Source organism: Girardinichthys multiradiatus, chromosome 9, assembly GCF_021462225.1.
Source record: "Girardinichthys multiradiatus isolate DD_20200921_A chromosome 9, DD_fGirMul_XY1, whole genome shotgun sequence".
Lineage (NCBI taxonomy): Eukaryota > Metazoa > Chordata > Actinopteri > Cyprinodontiformes > Goodeidae > Girardinichthys > Girardinichthys multiradiatus.
The window spans coordinates 17,613,057-17,622,863 of record NC_061802.1 but is presented as its reverse complement, the minus strand read 5'-3'; positions in this window follow the sequence as shown (position 1 = coordinate 17,622,863).

Below are 9,807 nucleotides of genomic sequence, written 5' to 3'. Positions count from 1 at the left end.
GGTCAGCCCAGCATGCCACTCTTTACCTCAGATCTCTAACATTGATATTTGGATACTTCTGTTTACACTATTTACCCTACTCCTTTGTTTTGTCAAGATAAACTTGGGTCCTTTGTCACATTTCCAATTATCCTGATTGTGCTCTGACTGTGGATATCGGCAAGTTTAACCAAGTGAATATTTTCTGGTAACCATTTCTTTATTTATAAAGACGAACACATTTGCTTTACCTGAAAGGCTTGTTCTATTGCTTTTCACATTGTGAAGAGGGGTTAAAAGACATGAGCCAAATCATATTTGTACACTAGAACACCATGGATTAAAAATTAAAAAATTCAAGACACCCAAACAAGTTAGATGTAAATTATACATATGAAGAAGCTTCGCTTAAATGTATTACAAATTTTTAGGAGTGGCAATGAAAAATCAAAACGTTAATGCAGGATTTCCCCCACCTAGTAAATGTGTTCAAATAGACGATTAAAACAAAAACCAGTGTGTTTATGGTACTGCAATAAGATGCTTGTTTACTTTATGGCTTCTTACAAATCTTTAACAAGGGTGCTAATAATTATGCAGCGAACTCTTTGTTGGATAAACATCTTGTTATAAAGTGCAGACCATAACCTTAATACGTCTTGCTGAGATATTTTTTTCTTTATTTAGTTTGTTTTGCAGTATAATTCTGTAAAAGATTTGTACAATTTTTTTATTTTTTATTTTCATTTAAATACATAATTATCCTCTGTGCCGTTAAGCTCTAAATTCTTCTTTAAATCTCTGCTGTCCTTCCTCTCTTCATTCTGACCCCCTGTCCCTCCTCCTCTTCCTCTCTTCATTCTCTCGCTCTCTTTGTTATGATGGTGGGGGTGGTGTGGGGGGGGGGGGGGGGGGGGGGGGGGGGACTGTGTGGAGGATGTATATTTCATGCGCAGCTCTGGAGGCTTTTACCATTAATTATAGAGAAACACTAAGCTCTCCATTTGCCGGACAGATGTTATTTTTTACTTAAGGAGAGAAAGGGGACTGTTCCATAATTCAGAGGTAATCCCGCTCACCGGAGAACAAATAAATAAATGAATAAATAAATAAAGCGAAAGCAAAAACCACAAACATTTGGTACAGTGCAGCTGCTTGCTCAGATGTGTAACACAGCAGCTGAAATACAAATTTTCCTTCGCAGCCTTCAGCCTCTAAGTGCTTTTTGTGTAATAAATATGGAACAGCTTTCATTTTTTATTCAGTCTCCTGAAGTATTTCCCCAAATCACACACTTTGTAGCTTTGGAACAATGAGCATGTAAAACCTACACAGAAAAGGCAACGCTCAGAGATCAGACAATCATCATCCAAACACCCAAAGACTGATTTGTTGACAGACTGCTATTTTTAAGAACTGTTGATAATTAAAAAAACTCACCTCTCTTACCTCTCTAGTGTATTTATTAAGCAGAATTGTTTAGTATCTAACGCAGAATCTGGTTCTGCAAAGATGGACTTTATTTATTTATTTTTTACATATTTTGTGACATTTTGCACAATGGAAAATGATTTACAGCTTACTGGAAATATAAAATAATAGCTTCAAGGGCAATCACTTTTAAAATCTGTCAAAACACCTCATTTTATTATTATTTATTTTAAATATATTCGACCAGGAACAAAACATAAAACAATGTTACACTTGATAATCACAACACCGACATAAAATCCATATCAGATATCAAATTTTGAGACTGATTTAAAATATCAACAGGAGGCAGAAAATGATCTCAATAACATCTGCCAAAACTTATCAGACAAACATATTTGGTTGCATTTTGGTCATTTATGTGGAGAATAAGAAAAAAAACTTTCAGGTTTTAGCCATTAGTCAGACTTTTTAAGTGAAGAAGAAAGGATAGTTAGCATATTACTTATATTACATTAAAAATATTTTATTTTTATCCATACTTTGATGTGTTTACCTTTACCACTTAAAACATAAATTCAGTTTTATTCTGTATGGCCCTAATTATATTTGCTTGTTTTTGAAACTAAAGGAAATGCTAGAAAAACAAATGTTAAAGAAGACCATCAATGGGAAAACATGACCCATGTATACAGATGATATGGCTTCACGGGCTTCACGGGACTGTTATAATAAAACTCACAAGCAGGACATTAATAATTTAGCCAGTTTTTAACCAGCTAACTGTGGATGCTGTGTGCAGACTCAGGGCAGAGTGTGAAACTCCGACCGTTATGTCTAAAAATGCTTTGCACGACAAAATCCAGAATTTGTGCTGCAGGTTTTTTGATGCAGGGAGTAGTTTTAAATCTAACCAAAAATGAAAAAATTACCATGTAGTATAAACGATTATGTCTAACCTTTGTTTGGTTTTTATTAAACTCTCACAAAAGCACATCAAAGTATATGCTATTGGTTGATGCATTTATAGACTGAAAATTGTGGGAGTTCTCAGTTTTGGTGCATTTAATAACCAAAAAAAATAAATAAATAAATAAAAAATCTGACCTTCTGATGCAACAATCCTAGCTGTTCAGGGAAAAAATTGTCAGTTTTTGATCTCTGACAGATTGATTGTAGCATCTGTAGTGGCAACTAAATATATTGTTGTTCACTGTCATTATAATGCATCATAGCCACCGAGAAGCTTTAGAATTAGACGGAATTTAATCAAAAACTATTTAATAAACTGCTACTTGAGAGAGTCTGAGCATCCAGTTTTCCAACACATTTCCAACAACATATCTGCAATTTCTCTGTAGAGGGATGAACACTTTCATTTGTTTAAAGAAGTAGAAAGTGAACACAGGAGCTTTGAATGGGATTGCTTTGCTTCTGGATGAAAAAAAAAAAAAGGATCTTGCTGCATATCAGCTGGAGATCTGGGATGTTTTGGGGTGGAGGTGAGGGTTAATTTCAAGTCTTGGGGTTTTCTGGGGTCTTGGGACCACTCAGTCCCCCTCCCTCTGGCAAACTAAAATCGTACCCCTGGGCCAGTGGATGACCCCCATCACCTCCTGCAAGCACACACACACACACACACACACACACACACACACACACACACACACACACACACACACACACACACCACACACACCACACACACACACACACACACACACACACACACACACACACACACACACACACACACACACACACCACACACACCACACACACACACACACACACACACACACACACTCAAGAAAAGGGCAGCACTTGGCAAAGGAATCCCATGGTTTTAGAGAGGGATCCCATTAAAAGTGCATGAGTGTGTCTGTCTAGGAATCAAGACAGCCGCTCCGCCGCGGTGCTGATAGCTCTATGTGTGTTTGTGTGTGTTTTATTTATTCATGTACACATTTATTAGAGCTTCTTGTGGTGGGCATCACTCACTTTCTGCGCTAGGAGCCAATGAAAGCAGTGTGTGCTTGCTATCTTCATGTCAGCAATCGTAGGTCTTCATTTGATCATTAACAGGGACCTCTGACCCCTGGAACAAATGCTGAAAACAACACACTTTGCACTACTTTAACCTAAATACAGGAAATAAATGACAAAAGCAGGACAAAGATTGTGTTGTTGGATGGAAACTTTAGCACCTAATTTTCATGTTGAATTTCATATCAGATTCCCAAGACCTGTTTGGCTTCTTTTATGGGTCAGATCTTAGACATAACACTTTGGATGTTAAAAAAAGAAGTGGGGAAATTAAGAAAACATGCTGAAAAAGAGATAAAAAATCTGGTGGGCCTTTATTTCAAAATCTGACATTTTATGAGATTAAGATTAAAAACCTAAGAGGTGAAGTTAAAGTCACAGAAGAAAAGAGAATTCACAGTAATTGTATATTAGATCTGAGAAACCAAAACAATTAAGCATTATGATGCATTACTGAAAATGTCTAAAGTGGCTTTTAAATATAAAAACCACACAATAACTAAATAGAAAAAGATGCATACTTACATTTAGTAGACCTCGTAAATTTGTTGTGGTCGCCGGAAAAATTTCCCCGTGCCCGTGGCTCCACAGCTGCTGTGGACAGAGTGGATGTGGTCCTCCGCAGAGCTCAGAGCGCGGACTGCGGCAGGCTGCGAATCCGCCTCTGGCCAGCAAGCGGCGCTACTCGCACACGGACCCGGCGGATCTCCGAGGCCACACAGAGGCCAGAGACGGGCAGCTTGTCCAGGTTGGGATGCGAGGTTTGCAGCAGCTTTAAGGCACGTTTCAAGATGGTTTGATAGCTGGAAAATGTCAATTTCTAATAAAGATGGTTGTTTTATTTGTTTTACCATTTAATCATATGACAACTTTTTGCCTTATGTTTTTTCTTGTTCCTTTTATCTACTGCCAGTAGATATTGGCAGTAGATATTTTTGGTGTCCAGAAATTCTGATATTTTTTATATTGCTTATAAAGTAACGGCTTCCTCCTTTCTGAATGGCCTTTCAACCCATGCTGGTGCAGGTCTTGTTTCACTCTGGATAATGACACTCTTTTACCAGCTTTAGCAGCATCTTCACAACTGTTTTTCTTCTGGGTTTGATAGGCAGAAAATCCTGCAATTGGAAAGGTTTGGGTTCAATTCCAATGTTTTCTCCTGCTACATGTCAATTTTCTCCTTGGCAAGGCACCCAGCCCCAAGTTCCCACCAACGTGTGCATCAGCATATGAGTGTCTGTGTTTGCGGGTGCAGATGGGGGAATCTGGGTCTAGTGTTAACTGCTCTGAGTGGTCAATATGACTTGAAAAGTGCAAAAAAATCTGTCTATTTACAATTTACATACCCACAGTGTTTATACACTTAGTCAGACTTTTTAAGTGAAGAAGAAAGGATAGTTAGCATATTACTTATATTACATTAAAAATATTCTATTTTTATCCATACTTTGATGTGTTTACCTTTACCACTTAAAACATAAATTCAGTTTTATGTTTATTCTATAATTATATACTTACGCATATAATTGTTGGAGCAGATGAAGATGGCATTTTCAAGGATTTGGAAATAGCATCCGAGGATGAACCAGATTTGTGGAGGTCCACAATTCTCATCTTGGTATCCAGGCTGATTTCCTTACATTTTTTTCCTATGATGTCACACAAGTGTTTGAGTTGTTGCCTTAACCCTAACCCTAACAGCCAATTCACAGAATTTCCCCTCTGAGGGACAAATATAGGTGTTTTCTTTTTTATGCTTTTAATTTTCCTTCTCTTGTTTTTGTTCCTTACATTGTTTTGTCCTATTTTGTTTTCTGCTGGTTCAGACTCTTTTCTCTCTGTTTTAAAAAAACAAATTCTAAAATTGTATTAATAATTTTGTTGTTTGCTTCTTTACTATTTAATTTCCTCAGAATGCTTACCTTCATCGCTTCTCTCTTCTTTAAGTACAGATTTCTGTTTTCCACCCTTATTTAACATGTCTGTCTTCTTCTTCTACAACCTGGCCACGCTCCAAGGACGGATGGGTTGGTGGTAGGTGGGGGGAGCATCCGGAGCGAGCTCTGTGACGCTGACAGCTGTCACTTTGGTTGGTGCTAATGCACACGGGCTAACCTGAAATGAGCAGCGACAGGCCTGAAGCTCTGCACCACCTCCTCCTCCCTCCGCTCCTTCTTGGGAGTGGTACCAGCAGGGTATGTGGCAGGGCCTAGGTGCAGGTTGCTGACTTAGGATAGATAAGCCAAAGGATATAAGACAGTCATCAGGGTCATGGTGCTGTTAGCAGTGACAGTGGGACTCTGAAAGTGATCCAAAGCTAATAAAGAGGCCAAAGACTGTAGAGGAAGAAGGAACAAAGATATCACTTTGAAGTGTTAAATTTAAACTGGCACACATAAAATAAATACTGTAAGTTTCTCTAAAATATAATCCAACCAGCTCTTACCTGACAGTGCAAAACATTTCCATACAAAAATTATCAAATGTAAAATATTTAGCGCTAAATCTGAATTCATTCTTTGTAACATATCTAAAACAGCTCTTTCTGAGTGAACCTTGTGTGATAAGATTTAATTTTTTTGATTTGACGGCTACTAGTTATTATTTTTTATGAAATGTTAAATAAAAAAAATTTTAAAGCCACTTTTTCTAAGATTAATACTGTCTGAATTTAGCAGATCTGCCAATGTCCTCACTTTCTGCGGGTGTACTCAGGATGAAACTGATAGATGATTTCAGCTTCCTTTTATACACGTGCCTAACAAATGAAATAATTGTTAATAGCCTAATTATTATACCTCCTTAGAAGACTTGCCAGACTTAACTTTAACTCAATTCAATAATGAGCACAACTGTTTTTAAATGCTCAAGGGAGGTTTTTACCAGGTTATGTACAGCAGGGCAGGATTTATCTGCAGGTAACTTTATATAAAAAATGTAAAATATGTTAAAACATTTAATGATAAATTGAATGGAAGAGTGTGCAAGAAAATGCAACACAGAACTAAATAACTCTATTGTAATGTAAAATAAATTAAACAAAAGACCACCCACTTGACATGACAGTGTTTGAACACCAGGTTGGGCTTTATAAGTACCCAGTTGTGTTTATTTAGCATCTGGTGGTGCATGGTGGCACATTTAATTATGTTTTTTAAATTCTCTCACACGTTACAAAGCTCACTATTATATCACCATTTGGCTTGCCATATTTCCTCTTCTAGAGCCTAACTTCCTTTCTTCTTCGTAGAAAAAAACAAGTGGGCCTTCAAGTCTCTGCATGCCATCATAATCAGCTATTCTGGCATTTATTTGGTGTGGAGTGCCTTGATACGGTAATCTTGCAATGAACTCACTCACTGTTTTGGTGCTTAACAATTATTAATAAAAACACATGCATGTCCTATGGTGTTTCTTCCATGACCAAAACACTCTTGTCAGTCTGCTTTTGTCTGCGAGTAACATCTCTGGGAAAGCTCAGATAAAATTCATGCACCAGCACACACTTGAACACATTAAAATTTAGGTAGCCTTTTGCAGATGATGTGGTCCTGCTGGCCCCCTCTAGCCAAGACCTACAGCAACTCGTACTTGTCGTCTTCCGCTTTATACGGGACCGGGTCGCGGGGGCAGCAGACTCAGCAGAGACGCCCAGACGTCCCTCTCCCCAAACACCTCCTCCAACTCCTCCGGGTGGATCCCAAGGCGTTCCCAGGCCAGCTGAGAGATATAGTCCTTCCAGCGTGTCCTGGGTCGTCCCCTGGGCCTCCTCCCAGTGGGACGTGCCTGGAACACCTCCCAAGGAAGGCGTCCAGGAGGCATCCGGTATTGATGCCCGAGCCACCTCAACTGGCTCCTCTCGATGTGGAGAAGCAGCGGCTCTACTCCGAGCCCCTCCCGGATGGCCGAGCTCCTCACCCTATCTCTAAGGGAGTGCCCGGCCACCCTACGGAGGAAGCTCATTTCAGCCGCTTGTATCCGGGATCTCGTTCTTTCGGTCATGACCCAAAGTTCATGGCCATAGGTGAGGGTAGGAACGTAGACCAACCGGTAAATCGAGAGCTTCGCTTTTCGGCTCAGCTCTCTCTTCACCACAACGGACCGGCAGAGCGTCCCCATTACTGCGGCAGCCGCACCGATCCGTCTGTCGATCTCCCGCTCCATTCTTCCCTCACTCGTGAACAAGACCCCGAGATACTTAAACTCCTCCATTTGAGGCAGGAACTCCCCTCAAACCTGAAGAGGACAAGCCACCCTTTTCCGGTCGAGTTCCATGGCCTTGGACTTGGAGGAGCTGATCTTCATCCCAGCCGCTTCACACTCGGCTGCGAACCGCCACACCGCATGCTGTAGGTCTTGGCTAGAGGGGGCCAGCAGGACCACATCATCTGCAAAAAGAAGATTCTTCCTAGTTTAAAAATAAATTTATCAAGCCATCCAGGGCAATAGAACCCTAAGTGCTTGACTAGAAGGCAACTGGACCTCTTTTGTTTTCTGTGGACATTTCACTTCCTATACTAAACGCTTCTTCAGTTCTGATTATGGGTTTAGTGTATCAGGCTTATAAGTTGTGGCCACAATGATCAGACCAAAAGAGCCATTAAAATCACAGAAGTCACTGGCTCAACCTACCTTCCTGTCCATCGTTTATGTCGTTGTCACTTGTGAAGTTCTTCCTAACGAAGCCAACATGCGGGTTGGTCACGTCTTTAGGTGTGAAAGGTTGAACCTCAGACCACTGTTGGTTTTTCATGTTTAAGACAGATTGCTGTTTTCACTTCTCTCTCAAACCACCTCTCTCATTATTGTCTTCAATAATGAGTTGCCCTTTGTACCTATGGTCTAGAAGAACCTCTGAGTCTGGTACTTCTGTGTAGGGCCATCTGTTTGTGTAGCTGCTGTTTAGTTTCTCCAAAACACAGCTCAGTGTTTTCTTAAATCCCAGTTGCCTTTACAACAGTCCAGTAAGGGTATCAATGGGTTTGAGGTGCTTTCTTGATATGTTTGTGTTCCTTGTCATTCCCTTCTGTCCCTGTGGGGACCTGTTCAGCTTGATGCTGCAGAGCACTGATGACTGATATTTCATAAAAAAGTAGATATTAGTTTTTCACCAGACAGTCCAAAAAAGGTAGATTGCTGTTTCATGCATGGTCCATAGTGAACCTGATGTTGGTGTCTACTAAGTTGATGTATTCAGTGAAATTTCCCACTTATTTGACTTGGATTATGACCCAGGGGTCATCCAAGTATCTAAACTAGGTGTTTTTTCCTCATCAGAGTTCAGTGCTCTACTTTCCACTTCTCATGTAGAGATTATCTTCAGTGGATGAAACAGGGGATCTGGTGGTTCACCTATGTTTTTGTCTATAAAAGTTGTACTTCAATTTAAAATAGGTAGTGGTGAGAGAGAATATAAATGAAAAACGAAATGTATGAAAAAAGTATATATTTTGGTGACTGTGAAAGTTGTGTCAATTTAGAACATATGAAGAGAATTTTAAAAGGGTCACTATGTAAAAAAAAGGTCATTATTCTCTCTCTGCTGGAAAGGAAGGGGTTCTTAATCACAAATTAAATATTTCCTGATCGTAAGGCCCTCTATAACTTCAAAGTTGATGGATATTTTGTCCAGCTTGACAAGTCTGTCCAGTGTTTTTCAGGTTTATTTTAATACGTTTGAATCACAAAAATAGGAACATGGATCATATGCTGTTGTGCTCGAAGTTCTTATAGTGAAAGTCCAAACCCTTTTCTCAATCTCTATATGCATCTTTGATTTTAGTATTGTCCTGCACCTATATGAAATTAAATGGTACAACTACAGTCGTGATTTGGTGAAATAGTTTCGGAATAAAATAATCAAATTATTTGACTGTTTTTGCCAAGTTTAATGACAAGGATAGAGGTGATTTAGTGACAGTTACAGCAGGCTGTTATTTAACCAGTGTGATGTCAAGGGGTTTACTTTCTGCAGGAAAATGATACTTTCAAAGTACTGGATTCAGAAATGCTTAGATGTCAATGAGATCTTCAATTAGTGGAAAGAAGTCTGGATATAAAATAAACTTTGATATCTTTACTTACCTTTTGACTATATCAAGCTCTTGATGTTATGAACTACTGCATGTTAGAGAGGATGCACCACAAAGCAAGGATGTCGAGGAAAAAGTGGTAGGAGGAAAGCAAAGAAGGAGAGAGATGATAAAGTGACAATTGTGTCTCTGAACGGACCATAGCTCATTATATCAGCTCGTATCTTTTCTCCTGTTTCTCTCTGGATGTCAGATCCATGCTCACTTTAACGCTGCGTGTGTGCGTGTTCATGGTGCATGCTGATTCAGCTCGTTATCT